Source organism: Gorilla gorilla, chromosome 14 (genome assembly GCF_029281585.2).
Source record: "Gorilla gorilla gorilla isolate KB3781 chromosome 14, NHGRI_mGorGor1-v2.1_pri, whole genome shotgun sequence".
In the NCBI taxonomy this organism is placed as follows: domain Eukaryota; kingdom Metazoa; phylum Chordata; class Mammalia; order Primates; family Hominidae; genus Gorilla; species Gorilla gorilla.
In genome coordinates, this window is record NC_073238.2 from 124,765,109 (window position 1) to 124,787,469 (window position 22,361).

The 22,361-nt window shown below is 42.2% G+C and overlaps 1 long non-coding RNA gene across 1 annotated transcript; it reads right to left on the bottom strand.

Moving 5' to 3' along the window:
• Positions 1-490: 490 nt before the first annotated feature.
• On the bottom strand, positions 491-22,138 carry LOC101127942 (uncharacterized). Its single transcript, XR_008670694.2, has 3 exons — positions 21,619-22,138; positions 20,609-20,727; positions 491-1,270 (listed from the first exon to the last, which is right to left on the bottom strand). It is a non-coding gene; the product is annotated as an uncharacterized lncRNA (long non-coding RNA).
• Positions 22,139-22,361: the final 223 nt, after the last annotated feature.

Sequence of the window (22,361 nt, forward strand, 5' to 3'; positions counted from 1 at the left end):
AGACGTTAGGCCTGTTAGGCCTTGTTTAAAAATAGTGAGATTACCAAGCTTAGTGATTTCAAGTCAAATCATTTGACATTGACACTTTGGGGATATTAATATTCACAACGTGCCAAGAAATTTGATATATGGTGTCCCTTAACTGCTCTTAAGGGAACGGGGTTTTTTTAAGTATATCTATCTATCTATCTATAGATAGATACATAGACCATATACATATATACTATATATATAGTATATGTATACACGATATATATAGTGTATATATACAGTATATATACACTATATATACACTACATTATCTATATAGTATATATATAGAGAGAGATATATAATATATATATTCATTCACATGTAAGCTCACTGTGTATTTAAGGCCGCGATAAATTATGCTGAGTGCTTTGATACATGAACCGCATTCATCTGAGGTTTCTAGGAATTAAATTTAAATCAAATATTGCATAGAAAGTGGCAGCATTTCACTTCAAACTCTTCTCTTATCAAGCTTTATTTTTACAAAGTCCAGTGCAAATATTGACCATATTTTATAAATTTCAAAGGATCTTGATTAGAGAGAGCTTTCAGGTAAACAGCTTTATTTATCTCCCTTAGTTTCATTGTAGGATTCTGTTCAGGGAGATTCTGTTCAGGGGATATTCATGTTGGTCAATTAACTATTTTTTCATTAAGTTCCACTTAACATACAATTCGCAGTGCTCTAAAGATAAAGTAACCCTACCCCTCAGTTAGCATCTGGGGTTAGCATTTTAGCACTCTCAACAGTGAACAAGTTTGGGAGAGGACTTACATGCTTACTCTAGAATTTCCATTTGGTGAAACACAATGAAAACAATGGGGTGGGGGAGGTTGGGCAGATGCGGAAGTTCAAGGAATTCACAGAGCAATAATGAACCAAAGCCCAAACCGTCTATCCACGTAGGTGGATGTTCACATGAGCACGAGCAGGGAGAGGGAGGCCAAGGAAAGGCCTGCCTGCGTGGCAGAGCGTGGCTGTGCAAGACTTAACAGACTGTGTCCCGCTCCCTGTGTCACACAGTGGGCTCATCCCATGTCCTGTGAGCTTGGTTATGGTTAACAGGAGAGCACCCTGGCCCGGCTGAGTATCAGCCCCTGCCACCAGGGTGCCATGCTGCTTCTCAATGGGAAGGTGCAATGGGCAGAGCTGGAGATCTTCTCAGTCCTTCATATTCTTGTGATGGAATCACAGGGTCACTGCTCTCCAGGATGTTTGTGATCCACTGGCTTAGTCCTACATTAAAAAAAAAAAAGGTGAGAAGCCTGAGGGTCAGTGAGGGGAAATGACTTGCCTGGCATCGCAGGAGTATTCATCCCATTGGCAGGACCAGTGCAGGTGCCCAAATCCCCATCTTCCCATTCTCATGGAGTCATCGTCATTGCCATCATCATTGCAGCTGGCCCTTCTGAAGCACTTTCTGTGTTAGGTATGGCATTGAGCAATTTTACTTGAAATATCTCACTAACCCTTCAAAATTAATCAGTGCATTAAGGATTTTGTTATCACTATTTTATATGCAAGAATGAGAATTCACGATATAAAGGTCTCACAGCTACTAAGTTCTAGGGGCAATGATTGAACAAAAGTAGTTTACTCCACTACACCAACCCTGAATCACTTATTTGATTTCTACAAAGCACCCAGAGGATTATTCCTTTCTCACCTTAAATGGGACAGCCCAGAGATTCGGGAGTTCATGTCTTATAGGCAATCTCAAGTCCAAGGGAAGAGGTGATGTGATTTTATGGTTTTTTTAAATGTTTTATATGTGTCTTTATTTTTACTATTATTGTATATATGTTTAAAGTCTGTAGCATGATATTTTGACACATATACACATAGTGAATGATTACTACAGTCAAACACATTAACATTCATCACCTCACTTAGAGATCTCGTGTGTGCATGTGGTAAGAGCACCTAAAATCGAATCTCTTAGCAAACTTTGAGTATACACACACAAAAAAAATGTAATTAACTATATTGCACCTGCTGGACCTCAGAGCTCTAGGCTTATTCAGTCTACATACCTGAAAGTTTGTACTCTTCCATCTACATCTCCCTATCTTCTTCCCCTCCTTACCCCTGGTAACCAACATTCTACTCTGTTTCTATGTATTTGACTTTTTTTAAAAAATTCCACATATAAGTAAGATCATGTAAATATTTTTCTTTCTGTGTCTGCCTGTTTCACTTAGCATAACATCCCCCAGGTTTACCCATGTTGTCACTAATGGCAAGATATCTTTCTTTTTTAAGGATGACATGTACACACACACACAGGCACACACACACACCACTGTTTCTTTCTCTATTCATTCACTGACAAACATTGGGGTGGTTTCCCCATCTTGGCCATGGTGAATAGTACCGCAGTAAACATAGGAGCACAGATCTCTTGATGAGGTGCTGGTTTCATTTCCTTTGGGTTTATACCCAACAGAGGGATTTCTGGGTCATGTGGTAGATCTATTTTTAATTATTTTGAGGAAATTGCATAGTGTTTTCTATAATGGCAGTTCTTTTTTACATTCGCACCAGGGTTCCCTTCTCTCCACATCCCTGCTAATTCTTGTTCTCTCTTGGCTTTTTGGTAACAGCCATCCTAACAGATGTGAGGTGCTATCTCATTGTGGTTTTGATTTGCGTTTCCCTGATGGTTAGAGATGTTGAGGCTGTTTTGTCTATCTGTTGGCCATTTGTATGTCTTCTTTTAAAAAAGAAGGACCTATTGCAAACTTTTGCTCATTTTTTAATTGGATTATTTGTTTTTTGTTCCCTTTTTGGGTTTTTTATTGTTTGTTTGTTTGTTTTGCTATTTAGTTGTGCAAGTTCCTTATATGTTTTGGATACTAACTCCTAATCAGATGTATGGTTTGCAAATATGTTGTCTCATCCCATAGGCTGTCTCTTTCCTTTGCTGACTGTTTCCTTTGCTGTGCAAAGTTTTTAATTTGATATAGTCACACTTGGTTATTTTTGCTGTTTTTGCCTGAGCTTTTGGTGTGATTAAAAAAAAAAGCATTGCTAAGGCCAATATCAAGGAGTTTTCTTCTTATGTTTTCTTCTAGGAGTTTTACACTTTCAAGCCTTATGTTTAGGTCTTTAATTCACTTTGAGCTGATTTTTGTGGATGGTGTGAGATAAGGGCCCAGTGTCATTCTTTTGCATGTGTATATCCAGTTTTCCTGCACCGTTTATTGAAGAAACCATCCTTTCTTCACTAACATATGCAAATCAATCAGTGCGGCATACCACATAACCTCATGGTCATCTCAGTCGATGGAGAAAAAGCATTTGACACAGTTCAACATCCTTTCATGATAAAAACTCTCAACAAAATAAGCACAGAAGGAAATTTCTTCAACATACTAAATGCTATTTATGAAAATTCCACAGCTTATATTGTAATCAATAAGGGAAAACAGCTTTTTCTCTAAGATCTGGTACAAGGCAAAAATGCCCAATCTCACCACTTCTATTCAGCATAATATTAGAAGTAATAGCAAGAGCAATCAGACAAGAAAAAATCATCAGAGACAACCAAACCAGACAGGAGGAAGGAAAGTTATCCCACTTTGCAGATAACATGCAGAAAAAAAGTGTTACAACTAATCAATGAATTCAATAAAATAGCAGAATACAAAATCAACATACAAAAAATCAGTGGCATGCTGCTTCACCAATAACAATCTATTCAAAAAAGACACCAAGAAAATGATCTCACTTACAATAGCAACAAAAAGAGTAAGATACTTAAGAATGAAGTTAATATTTTATTGAGAATTTTTGCAACAATGTTCATCAAGGATATTGGTCTAAAATTCTTTTTTTTGTTGTGTCTCTGTCAGGCATTGGTATCAGGATGATGCTGGCCTCATAAAATGAGTTAGGGAGGATTCCCTGTTTTTCTATTGATTGGAATAGTTTCAGAAGGAATGGTATCAGCTCCTCCTTGTACCTCTGGTAGAATTTGGCTGTGAGTCCGTCTGGTCCCGGACTTTTTTTGGTTAGTAAGCTATTAATTATTGCCTCAATTTCAGAGCCTGTCAAAAAGCTTATCCACCATGATCAAGTGGGCTTCATTCCTGGGCTGCAAGGCTGGTTCAACATATGCAAATCAATAAATGTAATCCAATATATAAACAGAACCAATGACAAAAACCACATGATTATCTCAATAGATGCAGAAAAGGCCTTTGAAAAAAATTCAACAGCCCTTCATGGTAAAAACTCTCAATAAATTAGGTATTGGTGGGATGTATCTCAAAATAATAAGAGCTATTTATGACAAACCCACAGCCAATATCATACTGAATGGGCAAAAACTGGAAGCATTCCCTTGGAAAACTGGCACAAGACAGGGATGCCCTCTCTCACCACTCCTATTCAACATAATGTTGGAAGTTCTGGCCAGGGCAATCAAGAAGGAGAAAGAAATAAAGGGTATTCAGTTAGGAAAAGAGGAAGTCAAATTGTCCCTGTTTGCAGATGACATGATTGTATATTTAGAAAACCTCATCATCTCAGCCCAACATCTCCTTAAGCTGGTAAGCAACTTCAGCAAAGTCTCAGGATATAAAATTAATGTGCAAAAATCACAAGCATTCTTATATACCAATAACAGACAAACAGAGAGCCAAATCATGAGTGAACTCCCATTCACAATTGCTTCAAAGAGAATGAAATACCTAGGAATCCAATTTACAAGGCATGTGAAGGACCTCTTCAAGGAGAACTACAAACCACTGCTCAACGAAATAAAAGAGGATACAAACAAATGGAAGAACATTCCATGCTCATGGATAGGAAGAATCAATATTGTGAAAATGGCCATACTGGCCAAGGTAATTTATAGATTCAATGCCATCCCCATCAAGCTACCAATGACTTTCTTCACAGAATTGGAAAAAGCTACTTTAAAGTTCATATGGAACTGAAAAAGAGCCCGCATTGCCAAGTCAATCCTAAGCCAAAAGAACAAAGCTGGAGGCATCATGCTACCTGACTTCAAACTATGCTATAAGGCTACAGTAACCAAAACAGCAAGGTACTGGTACCAAAACAGAGATATAGACCAATGGAACAGAACAGAGCCCTTAGAAATAATACCACACATCTACAACTATCTGATCTTTGACAAACCTGACAAAAACAAGCAATGGGGGAAGGATTCCCTATTTAGCAAATGGTGCTGGGAAAACTGGCTAACCATATATAGAAAGCTGAAACTGGATCCCTTCCTTACACCTTATACAAAAATTAATTCAAGATGGATTAAAGGCTTAAATGTTAGACCTAAAACCATAAAAACCCTAGAAGAAAGCCTAGGCAATACCATTCAGGACATAGGCATGGGCAAGGACTTCACGTCTAAAACACCAAAAGCAATGGCAACAAAAGTCAAAATTGACAAATGGGATCTAATTAAACTAAAGAGCTTCTGCACAGCAAAAGAAACTACCATCAGAGTGAACAGGCAACCTACAGAATGGGAGAAAATGTTTGCAATCTACTCATCTGACAAAGGGCTAATATCCAGAATCTACAAAGAACTCAAACAAATTTACAAGAAAAAAACAAACAACCCCATCAAAAAGTGGGCAAAGGATATGAACAGACACTTCTCAAAAGAAGACATGCAGCCAACAGACACATGAAAAAATGCTCATCACCACTGGCCATCAGAGAAATGCAAATCAAAACCACAATGAGATACCATCTTACATAAGTTAGGATGGTGACCATTAAAAAGTCAGGAAACAACAGGTGCTGGAGAGGATGTGGAGAAATAGGAACACTTTTACACTGTTGGTGGGACTGTAAACTGGTTCAACCATTGTGGAAGACAGTGTGGCGATTCCTCAAGGATCTAGAACTAGAAATACCATTTGACTCAGCCATCCCATTACTGGGTATACACCCGAAGGATTATAAATCATGCTGCTATAAAGACACATGCACACGTATGTTTATTGCGGCACTATTCACAATAGCAAAGACCTGAAACCAACCCAAATGTCCAACAATGATAGACTGGATTAAGAAAATGTGGCACATACACACCATGGAATACTATGTAGCCATAAAAAAGGATGAGTTCATGTCCTTTGCAGGGACATGGATGAAGCTGGAAACCGCCATTCTCGGCAAACTATCACAAGGACAAAAAACCAAACACCGCATGTTCTCACTCAGAGGTGGGAATTGAACAATGAGAACACTTGGACATGGGAAGGGGGACATCACACACCAGGGCCTGTTGTGGGGTGGGAGGAGGGGGGAGGGATAGCATTAGGAGATATACCTAATGTAAATGACGAGTTAATGGGTGCAACACACCAACATGGCACATGTGTACATATGTAACAAACCTGCACGTTGTGCACATGTACCCTAGAACTTAAAGTATAATAATAAAAAAAAATAAAAATAAATTTGTAAGGGCTCTATATAGAAAAAAAAAGAGTGAAGTTAACCAAAGAATTACAAGATCTGTAAGAGAAAACTGTAAAACACTGATGAAAGAAATTGAAAAAGACATGAATAAATGAAAAGCTATCCTGTGTTCATGGACTGGAGGAATTAATATTGTTGAAACGTTTATATTACCCAAAGCAATCTGTAGATTCGTGCAATTCCTACCAAAATTCCAATGGCATTTTTCACAGAAATAGAAACAAGTAATTCTAAAATGTTTATGGAACCACAAAGGACCCCAAACAGCCAAAACAATCTTGAGGAAAAAAACAAAGGTGGTGTGATTTCAAAGCTTTCTCAGCACACTTGCCTGAAAAAATGTTTTATCTGCCCACTCAGCTCAAACTGGAAAAGAACATCTCAGCCTCCTCCTCGCAAATGAGCAAGTGAAGGTCCCCAATGGGAATCAGCTGTTCCCTCGTGAGTCCTTTACTTAAGAAGCCCTTGGGGGATTGGTTGTGTCTTTAACTTCTGTCCTTATAAAGAAGGCGAGAGCACTCAACAGAAACCGAGCTTGAAGAGTTCTGCAGGAAGAACATTTGTGAAGGCTCAGGTCAACTGTCAGCTTCGGAATGCCTGCCAACCCTCACCCACCCCGAGCTCTTGGACTGCACAGAAACCTCCTGGCTTAAGTGGGAGACATGCAGGCAGATCCCGTTCTCCACACTTGGGGACTCCAGAGGCCTTGGTAGATCACATTGTGGTTGCTGGCACGAAGGTTGAAACTCATCCCAAGAACCTCAAAAACATCTCCAAGAAACACTCCTTGATGCGGCCGTCCACTACCGAAGGGATAGACGCGTCCCTCCCATCCTGTTTCCCAGCCTTGTCAGAAGAGCATGGCAACCATCATCAACCTTCTAGGCGTCCTGCTCCGGAACTGTCGTCCCCTTCAGGGCCCTGCTGTGCAAGACCTGGCCTCTTTTCCCACAGCCCAGCCTCCCCGGAAATGTACTGAGATAGCCACTCCATTGGCACTTGCACACACAGACACACATGCCACACACAGACATACACACCACACACTCACACTACACACACACACCACACACACACTACACACATACAGACACACACACACAGACACACACCACACAGACACACACACCACACATACACCCCACACACAGACACACCACGGCCACACACACCACACACACACACCACACACTCAGACACATCACACACACACTACACACACACACAGACACACACCACACACATATTCTACACACACACAGGCACACACACACCACACACACACACACCACACACAGAGACACACACATCACACAGACACACACACCAACATACACCATGCACACAGACACACACACAGATACCACACACACACCACACACACAGATACCACACACACACCACACACTCAGACATACACACCACACACACAGACATACACACCATACACGAAACACACACAACACGCAGACATATACACACAAATACACACATACCACACAGACACTCAAACCACACACAGAGACACCACACACATCACACACCCTCCACACAGACACACACACACACCACACAAATACAGACACACACCACACACAGAGACCAGACACAGAGCGACTCACACACCACACAGAAACACACACCACACATACACCACACACACAGAAACACATACAGACACAACACAGACACATACACACACAAACACACACCACACAGACACACAAACACACATACCCCCCACACACCACTCATACACCATACACACAGAGAGAAACACACCACACATATACCACACACACACAGACACCCAGGCACACACACCACACACACACACCACACACAGAGAGACACACACACATCAAAGACACACACCACACACAGACACATACACACACACAAACACACCCCACACACAGACATACACACACAAACACACACCACACATAGTCGCACACACACAGATACACACACACAGTCTGAACTTCTTTAAGAACCTGCAAATCATGCTAGCTACAGAGGGGGAAATACGCTACTTCATTTATCTCACGTGAATTTTAAATGTTCACAAAATCCCAGAAAAGTACACGTGTGAATAATAGGAAACAAACTTAAAAGGAAACAAAGGCTGCTCCTCATCTCCTAGCCATTGTTATTTCCCATAGACCACACAATTTTAGGGTTCACTTTCCACTGAGCGTCAAGAAAATGGTTTTCAGGAAGCATGAATTCTACCTTTTTCCTGAGGGAAAAATATCTCAGCACTCCTTGACTAAAAAACATAAACACAAATAGAGCCATTCCATTAATTCTTGACTTTTTACAGGACTTTTTAAAAACAGATGTATCTTTAGGCACAGTGACCACTCACTCACCTTTTCATTTTGATTGTTTAAAAAAGACAGAAAATGAAACCCTTTGGGTCCTCTGCCACTGCATTCCTGTTAATTGATGTTGTTCAATCTCTGGGGCAGATCGTTCAAAGATCTCCTTTGAAAATGCAATTCCTCATGTAACAGTCTAGGGACTTTCTAGAAGTCAATCGCATATGACCTAGGGACCCTCAGTCCTCACCACCAAGCACGCCAGTGGCCCAGTTGGTCCAGAAACAAGAGTCACTGCCGCAGCGTGGATGAGCGCGGGATTCTGAAATGTGCTTTCACCCCCACCTCCACCTCTCCCAGGAGAACACTTCACAGCTGCATTCATCACCACCAGGGAGTCTAACTCACACGGAAACACCAGTTTCCAGAAGCATTTAGCTGACTTGAAGAACTTACAAAACAGAACTGCTTGCGTTGAGCGAAATCTAACTGAAAACAGATTTACTTAAAATTCTCAGCAAGACTTCAAGCATTGGAGGGGGAGGGGGCATTCAGACAAAGCAGCTTCTAAAATCATATGACAGGGTCCTCCATCACTTCCCACATTAATGGGATGTTGAGAGTGTGTAACGTTGGAGACCTACACTAAGTTATGTATTTAGATAGCAGCCGTTTCCCTAATTATACCCAGATGACTACTTCCCAGTCTCTTGAGCTGAATAATCGTCATTACCCGTCTCGTCTCACCGCCTATGATATGCAGTAATTAAAAATGCAATGGATTTGTCACTCAGACCAAATACCGGACTGGGTTTCTCCAAGACTGTCTGAGCCTCAAAGGAGACAGAAAAAAGCAACAAGGTCTGCAATCTTACCTTCTCTGCCAAGGACACTCCTCCAGCATTCTAATGCCTGACCTTCCCAACCTTCCCTTTAGCCTGAAAATATGATTGTATCAAAAATGAATGACTTTGATCTCTTGATGAGAAACTGACTTTGTGATTGCTGGTTTCAGGATTAGGAAACTGTGTGAATACGGGACTACGCCAGTCCGGCAGCTGAGAACCACTCCTCTGAAACAGTAAACCCAGGCAGAGCGGAACCAGCTCACATTCCGAGAAAGCTGGCTCACGAAAACACAGAGCTACTGTGGTGGTCTCTTGACTGCTCTCTATACACTTTGAAAAAGTCCTCCTTTAATATTCAAAGCGACCCTGTTCGCTGTACTTTTGCAGTGATCCGGTATCGTTCCAGGCACAGTTCTGCGGGCTACATTCTAGGAATCCACCAACAATCTTCAGAATCCCCCTATAAGAAATGGCAGTTGCATTTCATTTATGGCACCTTTTAATGGATGAATAAATTTGAGCGTAAGAAATTATTTAAACAAAATTGCAATTCTGACAGCTGAGCCGATGGAGAAAGAAACCCAAAAGACCTGTCTCCCTTTCGCATTACCTCACCTCCTCAAGTCATTCCCTTGTTTTCTGTAGAACTCTATCAGCAGGATAGAGGAGGGAAGGAGAGGTTGACCATGTTTCTGAAAAATAGTGGCTGAAACTTTAATGCAAACTTCATAGAAACACATTAGAGGCCCACAGGTGGATGACGCAGGAAAGCATGGTGACCTGCTGATTCTGTCCTGAGGCCTCCCACCTTCTCCTGCATCACAGAATCCTTCACGGCTGTTCTTTCTCCCCAAAACATCAAACCGCCTCTGACCACCCTGAATCTCTATGACCTGAGAGTTCCACTGAAGTCCACACACAGAGGGAAGGACTTTGACTTCTCAGTCCAAACTTCCTTTCACTTAAAAAAAAAAAAAAAAAAAAAAAGTTGTGTAATATCCCCCACTCTCCAGCATTGATAACCGGTAAGTATATTTGCAATTTCACAGGATTTGCCCAACGCAAAAAAACACTTTTTAATTATCTACTTCTTGCTTGGAACAGTCTTATGATTCAAGAATTGAATCTTAGAGTGGCATTTCAGGCCCTGTCCTGTGGAGAGGGGGAGTAGGAGGTGGGTCCAGTTGAAACAGCACTTGGGAAGGAGGTAGCCCTCCCCTCCTGCTTGGTGGTTGCCCCCTGATAGGACACTTTTGAGCAATGTCTTATTTCATGGTCTCTACAAAATAAAAAAGGAAAATATAGCTTCTTCTCCTTAGCCAAGAGAGCCCGTCCCAATCCCCTAATCCTCCTTAAAAATATCCAGACAGACCAGGCGCGGTGGCTCATGCCTGTAATTCCAGCATTTTGGAAGGCCAAGGCGGGTAGATCACAAAGTCAGGAGATCGAGACTATCCTGGCTAACACGGCAAAACCCCATCTCTACTAAAAATAGGAAAATTAGCCGGGCGTGTAGTCCCAGCTACTCGGGAGGCTGAGGCAGGAGAATGGCATGAATCCGGGAGGCGGAGCTTGCAGCGAGCCGAGATGGCGCCACTGCACTCCAGTCTGGGCGACAGAGACAGACTCCATCTCAAAGAAAAAAGAAAAAGAAAAAAATATATATATATCCAAACAGCCCTTGTAGGTGCTCATGGTCTAATGCAGAAAGCTTGAAACATTGAGCTGGACTGAAAGTCTGGGAGGAGCCCTTTCATGTCTCAACACTGGGCCTGGAAAATGCTTGTTTTAAATGGACAGCTTAGATTCTGCCCAACAGCCAGGATTGTGAAGTTTATTCGCGTGCACAGTGGTCTCGAAAGCACTTCTGTATAATTAGGAGTGATTGTACTCACTTGTCAAATCTGACCAATAGATTTTGATTCTCCAAAACTCAGCCCATACATTTCCCAAGGCACGATCATACATATCATAAACTATTATGTTCAAATCATAGTAATTTTCAAAATACAAGATAAATAAATTCAAAATGTCAAGCCTACTTTCAAAAAAAATTTAGGTCTAACGATTCTTACTCTCATTGCCTGCTCTAGTAGAGAAAGAGTGTACAATAGTAGAAAAATTAATATAGAAACTGCTGCACCCACTGTTTCTGAGATTGTTTCTCCAGGCCCTCCAAAGCAATCATGCAAACTAGTTTAATTTTTAAAAATTGTTGGAGTGCTTTATGCTTGAGTTCTTGTAAGAGATTTAAGATAAAACAAACACACACAGTCTGTAAATACCAGCATTAAAAACACCCATGTAGGCAGAAGTACACAAAACCACAGGAGATTTTAAAAAGGTGGTGGGGGTGAGGGGCTTCGAAAAGATCTGCAGGAAACAGACGGTGGTTGAAATGGCCTTATTTCCAGGCCACCCCAGGCTCCTCGTCCCCTGCTCCTGACTTGAATTGAGCTGGTGGACTCCCTCCCCTTCTCCATATCTGTGATCCAGCTTCCTGCTCACCCGCCCACAGCCCTCAAGTAGCCTGACTACAATTTCCCTTTGGCCTCTCTCCCACTGCACTCCAGACAAATCCATTTGTATTCGCACCAGTAAACGTACTCTTGCCAACTGAACCATTGATAAAACTATGTTACGACAACCTCCCTTCAAATGAGAATGAGCAACTCCTGAGTGACCTCATGTGAGGGGCCAGCCATGCACCGCACAGCTCCAACTTCATTCCCCGATTTAGCAGACAGTTACTGAATATCCTTTTATGGTAGGCTGAGCTTGCCAAGATGAATACACTGTGCCACACCCGCAGAGGGAGTAGAGTCTAGTCAAGGGGTGCGCTGGACACCAGAGCTCCTGTGGTTACCCAGCCTCACCAATAGCTGTTTTCAGGTTTTTAAAAAATTAGCCATTTTCAATACCATTCAGGACATAGGCATGGGCAAAGACTTCATGATTAACACCAAAAGCAATGGCAACAAAAGCCAAAATTGACAAATGGGATCTAATTAAACTAAAGAGCTTCTGCACAGTGAAAGAAACTATCATCAGAGTGAACAGGCAATCCACAGAATGGGAGAAAATGTTTACAATCTACCTATCTGACAAAGGGCTAATATCCAGAATCTACAAAGAACTTAAACAAATTTACAAGAAAAGATCAAACAACCCCATCAAAAAGTGGGCAAAGGATATGAACAGACCTTCTCAAAGGAACACATTCATGTGGCCAACAAACATATGAGAAAAAGCTCATCATCCCTGGTCATTAGAGAAATGCAAATCAAAATCACAATGAGATACCATCTCACACCAGTTAGAATGGCGATCACTAAAAAGTCAGGAAACAACAGATGCTGGAGAGGATGTGGAGAAATAGGAATGCTTTTACACTGTTGGTGGAAGTGTAAATTAGTTCAACCATTGTGGAAGACAGTATGGCGATTCCTCAAGGATCTAGAACTAGAAATACCATTTGACCCAGCAATCCTATTACTGGGTATATACCCAAGGATTATAAATCATTCTACTATAAAGACACATGCACACATATGTTTACTGCAGCACTATTCACAACGGCAAAGACTTGGAACCAACCCAAATGCCTATCAATGATAGACTGGATAAAGAAAATGTGGCACATACAAAGAGACTTAGACTCCCACACAATAATAATGGGAGACTTTAACACCCCACTGTCAACATTAGACAGATCAACAAGACAGAAAGTTAACAAGGATATCCAGGAATTGAACTCAGCTCTGCACCAAGTGGATTTAATAGACATCTACAGAACTCTCCACCCCAAATCAACAGAATATACATTTTTCTCAGCACCACACTGCACCTATTCACTACATAGTTGGAAGTAAAGCAGTCCTCAGCAAATGTAAAAGGACAGAAATTATAATAAACTGTCTCCCAGACCACAGTGCAATCAAACTGGAACTCAGGATTAAGAAACTCACTCAAAACCGCTCAACTACATGGAAACTGAACCACCTGCTCCTGAATGACTACTGGGTACATAACGAAATGAAGGCAGAAATAAAGATGTTCTTTGAAACCAATGAGAACAAAGACACAACATACCAGAATCTCTGGGACACATTTAAAGTAGTGTGTAGAGGGAAATTTATAGCACTAAATGCCCACAAGAGAAAGCAGGAAAGATCTAAAATTGACACCCTAACATCACAATTAAAAGAACTAGAGAAGCAAGAGCAAGTACATTCAAAAGCTAGCAGAAGGCAAGAAATAACTAAGATCAGAGCAGAACTGAAGGAGATACAGACACAAAAAAAACCTTAAAAAAATCAATGAATCCAGGAGCAGGTTTTTTGAAAAGATCAACAAAATTGAAAGACTGCTAGCCAGACTAATAAAGAAGACAACACAGAATAATCAAATAGATGAAATAAAAAATGATCAAGGGGATATCACCACCGATCCCACAGAAATACAAACTACCATCAGAGAATACTATAAACACCTCTATGCAAGTAAACTAGAAAATCTAGAAGAAATGGATAAATTCCTGGACACATATACCCTCCCAAGACTAAACCAAGAAGAAGTTGAATCCCTGAATACACCAATAACAGTCTCTGAAATTGAGGCAATAATTAATAGCTTACCAACCAAAAAAAAGTCCAGGACCAGACAGATTCACAGCCGAATTCTACCAGAGGTACAAGGAAAAGCTGGTACCATTCTTTCTGAAACTATTCCAATCAATAGAAAAAGAGGCAATCCTCCCTAACTCATTTTATGAGGCCAGCATCATTCTGATACCAAAGCTTGACAGAGACACAACAAAAAAAGAGAATTTTAGACCAATATCCCTGATGAACGTTGATGCAAAAACCCTCAATAAAATACTGGCAAACCAAATCCAGCAGCACATCGAAAAGCTTATCCACCATGATCAAGTGGGCTTCATCCCTGGGATGCAAGGCTGGTTCAATATATGCACATCAATAAACATAATCCAGCATATAAACAGAACCAAAGACAAAAACCGCATGATTGTCTTAATAGATGCAGAAAAGGCCTTTGAAAAGACTCAACAGCCCTTCATGGTAAAAACTCTCAATAAATTAGGTATTTGTGGGATGTATCTCAAAATAATAAGAGCTATTTACGACAAACCCACAGCCAATATCATACTGAATGGGCAAAAACTGGAAGCATTCCCTTGGAAAACTGGCACAAGACAGGGATGCCCTCTCTCACCACTCCTATTCAACATAATGTTGGAATTTCTGGCCAGGGCAATCAGGAAGGAGAAAGAAATAAAGGGTATTCAATTAGGAAAAGGGAAGTCAAATTGTCCCTGTTTGCAGATGACATGATTGTATATTTAGAAAACCTCATCGTCTCAGCCCAAAATCTCCTCAAGCTGGTAAGCAACTTCAGCAAAGTCTCAAGGATACAAAATCAATGTGCAAAAATCACAGGCATTCTTATATACCAATAACAGACAAACAGAGAGCCAAATCATGAGTGAACTCTAATTCACAATTGCTTCAAAGAGAATGAAATACCTAGGAATCCAATTCACAAGGGATGTGAAGGACCTCTTCAAGAAGAACTACAAACCACTGCTCAATGAAATAAAAGAGGATACAAACAAATGGAAGAAAATTCCATGCTCATGGATAGGAAGAATCAATATTGTGAAAATGGCCATACTGGCCAAGGTAATTTATAGATTCAATGCCATCCCCATCAAGCTACCAATGACTTTCTTCAGAGAATTGGAAAAAACTACTTTAAAGTTCATATGGAACCAAAAAAAGGCCCGCATTACCAAGACAATCCTAAGCCAAAAGAACAAAGCTGGAGGCATCATGCTACCTGACTTCAAACTATACCACGAGGATATGGTAACCAAAACAGCAAGGTACTGGTACCAAAACAAAGATATAGACCAATGGAACAGAACAGAGCCCTCAGAAATAATACCACACATCTATAACTATCTGATATTTGACAAACCTGACAAAAACAAGCTATGGGGAAAGGATTCCCTATTTAATAAATGGTGCTGGGAAAACTGGCTAGCCATATGTAGAAAGCTAAAACTGGATCCCTTCCTTACACCTTATACAAAAATTAATTCAAGGTGGATTAAAGACTTAAATGTTAGATCTAAAACCATAAAAACCCTAGCAGAGGGCCAGGCATGGAGGCTCACGCCTGTAATCCCAGCACTTTGGGAGGCCGAGGCGGGTGGATCAGGAGGTCAGGAGATCAAGACCAGCCTGGCTAACATGGTGAAACCCCATCTCTACTAAAAATACTAAAAATTAGCCAGGCGTGGTGGCGGACGCCTGTAGTCCCAGCTACTTGGGAGGCTGAAGCAGGAGAATGGCGTGAACCTGGGAGGCAGAGCTTGCAGTGAGCCGAGATCTCACCACTGCACTCCAGCCTGGGGGACAGAGTGAGACTCCATCTCAAAAAAAAAAAAACGACAACAAAACCCTAGAAGAAAACCTAGGCAATACCATTCAGGACATAGGCATGGGCAAGGACTTCACGTCTAAGACACCAAAAGCAATGGCAACAAAAGCCAAAATTGACAAATGGGATCTAATTAAACTGAAGAGCTTCTGCACAGCAAGAGAAACTACCATCAGAGTGAACAGGCAACCCACAGAATGGGAGAAAATTTTTGCAATCTACTCATCTGACAAAGAGCTAATATCCACAATCTACAATGAACTCAAAGAAATTTACAAGAAAAAACCAAACAACCCCATCAAAAAGTGGGCAAAGGATATGAATGGACACTTCTCAAAAGAAGACATTTATGCAGCCAAAAGACACATGAAAAAATGCTCATCATCACTGGCCATCAGAGAAACGCAAATCGAAACCACAATGAGACACCGTCTCACACCAGTTAGAATGGCAATCATTAAAAAGTCAGGAAACAACAGGTGCTGGAGAGGATGTGGAGAAATAGGAACACTTTTACACTGTTGGTGGGACTGTAAACTAGCTCAACCATTGTGGAAGACAGTGTGGCGATGCCTCAGGGATCTAGAACTAGAAATACCATTTGACCCAGCCATCCCATTACTGGATATATACCCAAAGGATTATAAATCATGCTGCTATAAAGACACATGCACACATATGTTTATTGTGGCACAATTCACAATAGCAAAGACTTGGAACCAACCCAAATGTCCATCAATGATAGACTGGATTAAGAAAATGTGGCACATATGCACCATGGAATACTATGCATCCATAAAAAATGATGAGTTCATGTCCATTGTAGGGACATGGATGAAGCTAGAAATCATCATTCTCAGCAAACTATCGCAAGGACAAAAAAACCAAACACCACGTGTTCTCACTCATAGGTGGGAATTCAACAATGAGAACACTTGGACACAGCAAGGGGAACATCACACACCGGAGCCTGTTGTGGGGTGGGGGAAGAGGGGAGGGATAGCATTAGGAGATATACCTAATGTAAATGACAAGTTAATGGGTGCAACACACCAACATGGCACATGTATACATATGTAACAAACCTGCACGTTGTGCACATGTACCCTAGAACTTAAAGTATAATAAAAAAAAATGTGGCACACCGTGGAACACTATGCAGCCATAAAAAAGGATGAGTTCATGTCCTTTGCAGGGACATGGATGAAGCTAGAAGCCATCATTCTCAGCAAACTAACACAGGAACAGAAAACCAAACACCATATGTTCTCACTCATAAGTGGGAGTTAAACAATGAGAACATATGGACACAGGGAGGGGAACATCACACATGGGGGCCTGTCGGGGGTCGGCGGCTAGGAGAGGGATAGCATTAGGAGAAATACCTAATGTAGATGATGTGTTTATGGGTGCAGCAAACCACCATGGCACGTGTATACCTAATGTAACAAACCTGCACGTTCTGCACATGTATCCCAGAACTTAAAGTATAAGAATTTTAAAAATAGCCATTTTAGTGGGTTTCCTCCTATGTGTTTCTCTGAAGTCCTCCTCTCTTTTCTCTCATATGGACATCAGTCACTGGATTTAGGATTCATCCTAAATTCAGGATGAGTCATCTTAAGATCTTCAATTACATCTGCAAAGGCTCTAATTCCAAATAGTCACTCTCTGAAGTCCCAGGTGGGTGTGAACCTTTGGAGGACACAAGTCAACCCACCGAGTAGGAAGTGGAAGTTGAGGTTCCTTTTCTCCACATGGATATCCAGTTCCAGCATGATTTCTGAAAATAACTTACTTTCTTTCTGCCATGATGTTCAAATATGCTTTATTCTCACCAAATTTTGGTCTGTTGGTTCTACCAATCACTGAAAGAGAAATGTTGAAGCCATGGAATTGTCTTTGTGGATTTTGTCTATTTCTCCACCAGTTATGCCATTTTCTTCATGTATTTTGAAGCTCTGCTATCAGGCACACACACATCTAGAATTATTGTCAGTTTTTCCCTGTTCTTCTTTTGGATATTTCTATTGCCCTGCATGCAAAGGCACTATTCTTTTCTTCTCTCATATCCAAGCTGTTGTAAGCCAGTCCAGTAAATTTTTTTATTTCCCATATTATATTTCTCAGCTTTAGAATTTGTGTTTTATTCTTTTTAATAGTTTGGAATTTTTGTTAAAATCCCCAACCATTCACCTTTTTGTTTCTCTTTTGCTTCAAGTCTCTGAAATATCAGCTGCTTTAAGTCCTTGTCTGCTCATTCTCACATTCCCACTACATCCAGGTAGGTCTCCACTGACCTTTTCCCCTCCTGGTTATGGTGTTCATCTCCCTGCTTCTTTTCACCTCTAGCGATTGTCTTCATTGTGCGTTTAACATTATAGGATGCCATCCTGCTGAAATGCTGGACTCTGTCGTTGGAGCTGTGGGTGTCTCTGAAGTCCTCCTCTCTTTTCTCTCATATGGACATCAGTCAGATGTAAGGGCTGCTGAGTTTTGCTTGGTCGGCAGTGAATTTATCAGTGGGACTGGCTGACTTTCGCAGGCTTCCGTGTAAGTTTAGCTGGAGAAGCCCCCGCATAGCCCTACCTGGCAGCTGAGAGAGACCCGTGCACGGCGCGTGCCGTTCTGTGTCCCTGTTGAATGCGGGTGTGCAGTGCGGTCTCCCCAGCCTTCTGCGTGGGCTACTCTGGACTCTCCGTTCTGCTCAAAGTGTTCCTTGTTCTCCATGAGGCTCAAGAGGGCTCTCCGCAGATTTCTTCAGATCCTGTCAGACACCCACTGCAAACCTTGCCACCTCCTCACACACCCCAACCTCTACCATCTGTCCCCAACTCCATGAGGCCACCATGCTGTACATGGGCTCCACCCGCTCATGCCACAGTCCAGAGAGAGCCTCTCAGCGATCCCAGAGCACACCCCACGCACTCGCCAGGAATCCCACACTTGGCTGTCGTCCTCAGTGTCTGAAAACAGGTGCTTCATGCATTCTGTTCAGTTTCTACTTGTTGATGTGGAGAGGGATACTTCAGCACCAGTACTCTGTTGTGTCTCATAAATGGGTCCTAATTAGTATTTTCTTACTTTCTGGAAACAAAAGTTTGGTCACTTACTGTGTTTTCCTTTTTCTTCTTTTTTTTCCAGGCTTTCAGGAAGCTCCTCAGAAGTGAATCCGATAATGAAGCAGAACAAGATCTGCCCTTGTGAATTGCTTATTTGATTGCCATCATCTTAATTTTAATTTTATTATAAAGTGTGTAGGCAATGCGGTTGAAGAAAACTGTGAAGCCACAGGAGCCTAAGCAATAGATTCGATTCCTTCCATTTGACTCCATTGTCATCCTTCCACTTCATATCCCTATCCCGTCCTACCTGGTCTCATAGTGACTGTCGAATCCCCCTTAGCCTGCATTCTGAACAAATGCACCTAGTTGGATTCCTCTCTAATCCTTGCAAAAACAAAACAAATAAAACAGAAACACCCTTTGCTCATGTTTCTACCAAAATAAGCATTGCCTGTGAGCTCTATGTGCCTTACTTGTGTTGTGCCCTCTGTAGCGCCCAGCAGGATGCCTGATCCACAGTCAGCAGACACCAAACACCTTCAAGGCTCTGTTTGGTCAGGGCAGTCTTTAGAGGAAAACCTTGCTCAGTGAGGAAACCACAGTCTCACCGAAACGGGGCATTCCAGGAGCTTGTCTGTGTCAGCATAGATGTTCGCCTCTGCACAAGGTGTTGTGAATTACTGTACTTGCCCTTCCTCTCTATCTAGGCCATTTTTCTTTTCCAATGGCGCCTTTAATTTAGATTTGGGAGGGGTTAAGATACTGGCAGCTCTTTGTTCTTTGAGCTTATAAAACAATGACAGAGCTAGAGTATTCTGAGCCAGGTGATCTGCTGGTTGATAATGATATGAGCGAGAAATAGCAGATGTGTTTTAGTGTCAACACTGAAGGACATTCCGAAGCCCTCATCCCTAGCTCAGACATAGGGCTCCACGCAGCTGCTGATCTTGTCCATTACTATATCAGTCAGGTTTCTCCAGAAAAACAGAACCAACAGGAGATGAGAGAGAGGACAATTTTAAGAAATTTGCCATGCGATTGTGCGGCGGCCGAATCCAAAATCAGTGGTGCAGGTCAGCAGCTGGAAACTGAGGCAGGAGCCAGTGCTGCCGTGTTGAGGTGGAACATCTTCCTCTATGGAAACCTCTGTCTTTAACAGTAAGGCCTATGGCTGGCTGGGTGAGGCCCACCCACATTACAGAGTGTAATCTCCTTTACTTCAAGTTAACTGATTGCAGACACGGAGCGCATCTGCAGAATACCTTCACAGCAACACCTAGATCCGTGCTTGATTAAATACAGGTGAAGAATTGCTTATGGAAGCATCCATATAAACAAGTTTTAAAGGGATTGGTTTTAAGTTTTATGGCAAGAAATACAGAAGGTAATTAACATACAGAAAATATTTACCCTTGGTCAGGTGCAGTGGCTCATGCCTTTAATCCCAGCACATTGGGAGGCTGAGGCAGAAGGACTGCTTGAGGCTAGGAGTTCAAGACCAGTCTGGGCAACGTAGGGAAACCTTGTCTCTAAAAAAAAAAAAAAAAAAAATTTAAGTAGCTGGGCATGGTGGTGTACGCCTTTAGTCCCAGCTACTGGGGAGGGTGAGCTGGAAGGATCACTTGAGCACAGGAGGTCAAGGCTGCATTGAGTCATGATGGCACCACTGCACTCCAGCCTGGGCAACAGAGCGAGACCCTGTTTCAAAGAAGGAAGGAAAGGAAGGAAAGGAAGGAGAAATGAAGGAAGGAAAGAATATTTACCCTTGCCAGTCATCAAAGAAATACAAATTCAAACAAGATTCCACTTTTCACTTTTCAAATGGATGAGATGTTGTTCTTCGTCTGATATTTTCAGACCCCTTATTGTCCCTAAAGTCATGTTCATGGACTGTCATCCCTCACTTTTCCCATAACAACATTTCATCCCAAATTTCTTAGGTGTCTTGATTTTCTGTCAAATTGAGGCAGGATAGGAAAGAGACTGGGTCCTGCAGACATGTGACAGAGCAACACAGGTCCTGATGGCCCTCACACATCCAGGCATGTTCCCTCCCCCGCTTGCAGTCCTTAACAAGTAGACTGACTCACGGAGCAGGAAGGGGTGGGGGTGCTCCTAAATCTGCTGACCAGGCTGAATTCCTGACCATACAAGGAAGGACCTATCTATCTCTTTGAGTGATGCCTTCTGAGGTCACTGAAACAGGACTCTGGGATTCCCTATAAGGACCTGACCAGGTCCAGCTGCCTGAAGACCAGAGGGACTGCAGCCTGACCCTCACGCCTTTCTCCTGATTTTAATGTCATTGTAATATTAAAATCACTGCCCAGGGTGGGGCTCCTCTGCCATTTTCTGGTCACCCGATGCAAGTTAGAGCATGAAGTCCCACTGCGCAAGCAAAGAAAAGACAAAGGCCTCACCTGAACATGCCTGGACGTCACTCTGTTCCCACCTCACCTTCCTGCAGGTGACACGCTGGGGGGGCTGGTGTCCAGATCCTTTTCCCGCAGCTGCTCCGTGTGCCCAGCCCCAGCCTGTGAGCCCAGCCTGGGAAGAATCCCCAGCTGGCCTGGTGTCACCATCCACTCACACAAGAGCCAAAGAACTCAAGGTCCGGATGCAGTCACAGAATAAGCTCTTTTCTGAGCTTCTATAAAAAGCCAGGGAGGGAGGGGTTTTCAGTCACTGGGAGGAACAAGAAACCAAATAACCAAAAAGAGGCAGCCGAGCCCTGGAGCTGCCACACACCCAGCAAACATCATCAGACCCTTCGGGATGCCAGGACAGAGGGCAGAACCCAGAACCCCAGGATGCCAAGATCGAGGTTCCTTCCCTCACCGAATTATTTTTAAAGTTGATACAGTGTAACTGAAAACATTAAATTATATGTGACCTGCAAACACCAAAGCCATCCTGAAATGTAGGAATCTCCCAAGCCCTGGGCTGCCCTCACCTGCTGCCTGGCTGTGCTGCCCTCCTGGGCTGTGATCATATATGCATGCGAGGATCTCAACAAGGTAATCCTGTCCTCAGCACACGCAAAGCCTTAGTTCACTGCACCCCTCCGGCGTACGGCAGGGCTATGATACCCCTTAAAATTGTCCTTGATGAGATAAAGAATTGAAGGAAAAAATCAGCAAAAACCTTTTTTCTTTCTCTTGCA